The sequence below is a fragment of the Pogonomyrmex barbatus genome, unplaced genomic scaffold, assembly GCF_055798465.1.
Source record: "Pogonomyrmex barbatus isolate J1 unplaced genomic scaffold, ASM5579846v1 scaffold7, whole genome shotgun sequence".
Classification (NCBI taxonomy): domain Eukaryota; kingdom Metazoa; phylum Arthropoda; class Insecta; order Hymenoptera; family Formicidae; genus Pogonomyrmex; species Pogonomyrmex barbatus.
Window position 1 is genome coordinate 996,351 of NW_028297171.1, and position 2,845 is coordinate 999,195.

General features: G+C 25.3%; 1 pseudogene; it reads left to right on the forward strand.

Annotated features, from left to right (window-relative positions):
- The first annotated feature begins 331 nt into the window (after positions 1 to 331).
- On the forward strand, positions 332 to 2,144 carry LOC148934841 (uncharacterized; annotated as a pseudogene).
- Positions 2,145 to 2,845: the final 701 nt, after the last annotated feature.

Genomic DNA, 2,845 nt, shown 5'->3' on the forward strand with positions numbered 1-2,845 from the left:
TTGCAACTATTGCTATGACTGTAGAACAACAAGAAGAACAAAAAACACAAGAGAAAAGATAACGGAGAGATGGTGGACAAAAGAATGGATTCTACGAAGAGAATTTCAGTTAAGAGGATCTGTTCATTTAGATCACTCGATGAACTTCTTTATGAAAATATAGAATCTTTTAATAGATTTTTAGAATGGATTTTCAATTATTCAACATTATGTTGGATAAAGTATCTCTATTCATTCAGAGACAAGATACAGTTATGCGAAAGTACATTCCACCAATTCAAAGACTATCTTTGACTCTACGATTTTAGCAACCGGGGAATCATATCACAGTATGATACACAACAAGAGTAAGCTTGTACTTTTTCACGTATCATTCCTGAAACAGTTAGAGTAATCTATAAAGTATTTAAAAAATGAATATTTGAAGGTAACTTAAATATAATTTTTATTTTTAATATTGAATATACTATAAATAAACTTAAAATAAAATTTATACAATATTTTAGACTCTAAGTAGAAGAAGAATGGATTCATATTGCTGACAACTATTTTAGAGAATGGAATGTATCAAACTGCATTAATGCAATAGATAGGCAAGTACATTAAGTTTAAAGTTCCTCTCATTCAAGGATCACTATCACAATTATAAGAGAGATACGAACAACATTGTATTATTAGCGTTGCTTATCGATGCTCATCGGTTTACGTATGTCAATGTTGGTGTTAATGGCAGAGTAAGTGATGGAGGAGTCTTTCGTGAAAGTGATCTAGCAAAATTCATAAATAATCCACGAAATCTATTAAATATACTAAAAGATAATTGTCTAATATGAATCAATCTGTTCCTTATATTATTTTAGCTGATGCGACCTTTCCATTGCAAACTCATTTACTGAAACCTTATCCATCACGAAACTTGTCTCATGATGAGCGAATATTTAACTACAGACTAAGTAGAGGCAGAAGGGTTGCTTGAAAATGCTTTTGGCATGTTAAATAATAGATTTCATGTTCTCTTAACACAAATATATTTATCCGTTGAATCAGTCCAAAATATTATACTTGCTTGTTGCGCTTTACATAATTTTATTAATAAAAAAATGCTACTTATTTACGGAGCTACGGACATTGAAAACATAGAAAATCAAATCATAACATCTGCTTCATGGAGAAATAATAAGAACAATTATGCAATTTGGAAATTGTAAACATAAGACCTACTAATGCAATTTATATTCATGATGTTTTCAAAGAATACTTTACTACTGTTGGAAAAGCAAAAATTTGAATAGCAAAAATCTCTGATTTAACTGTTTAATACAAAAATGATACAAATAATACAAAAATGAAATTAAAGATAATTTTTTTAATTTTATACACAAAATATAAAAAAATGTATAATAATATATAAATAATTATATTTAAGCTATGTCATATCTATATTTTCTATTTTTTATCTTTTATCTATCATATTTATTTTATCTATCACTTTTTATACATTAAACATTGACATAACACGTTATTAAATATAATATAGAATAAAAAATAAAAAATTAAAACAGAAAAACAAAAAATCACATGTTGTAAAAATAGTATAACAAAAAATAATAATATTTAATTACTATTTTTTAATCATTATCAGCATCATCTAATAATGCGATAATATTCTTTTGCAAAACTTTTAACTTTTTGGAATTCTTAATTTTGCGTAATTCATTTTCCAAATGTAATATCCAATGTCTTAAGCCGTCTTCTCTTTCTTCATTTTTATATATGATTTTAAATACACTTGAAGCCATCGATCAAAATTTACTCTTAGATTCAACAGAAGACGGTTAAGATCTTTTTCTTTTAGACAATGGCACAGTATGATTGTGTTGAGTCGTTGAAAGTGGTGATTGGATATTTTCTATGGTTAATAATAATAATTATAACTAAGTCCAAATTTAAACTTAATTTAAAATTAATTATTTAAAATTAATTTGGAGCATATATATGCACATAATTACATAAGAGTAAATTACATAAAAATTTTTTTATTTAAATTAAATTTTTTTCATTTTTTTATTATTATCTCTGTAATTCTTTATAATTAAATGTTCCACTCGATTCAAATATACAGGTATTTAAAAATTCTTTACATACCGGAATATTATGTATACATATATTGAGATAGAATGAAAGCTACTATCACTTATGTTAGATACATATCATTTGAATTAATTTAGATTAAACGTAATGTTATGATATCATAACAATTGTACATTTAACTTTGAAACTAATAGGACCATAACTTAGAGCCACTTTTTTGATATCAAATCTTTTATATAGATAATATACATATTAATCAAGTTAAATGCAATTTTATGATATCGTTATTTTTTAAAAAGAATTAATACATTTAACTTTCGAGGTAATGGGACTATAACTTGGCCTTTTTTGATATTAAATATTTTATATAGATGATATACATATACACATATATATATATATATACATATTAAGGTTGAGTAGCAGATAAAATAATATTTTAATTTAATAAGATTGTGATATGTTACGTCCAGTGAACTCCACGAATCTTTTCTTTTCAAAAAGACGAATAATATAATTTTCTTCATATAAGAATATCGATTTCTTTTCCCATTAACAAGATACTGAATTATAAATTAAATTTCAAGAAACAAGAGAAAGATGTCTAACCGCTCTGACTATTATAATAATACGTTTAATTTTAAAAGAAACTTAAAAGAATTAAATAGAATATGCAAAGAATTATTATTATTATCAGTCCCGAGTTAGAGCGGTCGCAAATCCGAATACTGTGACACGTGCCAAGCAGAGGCGA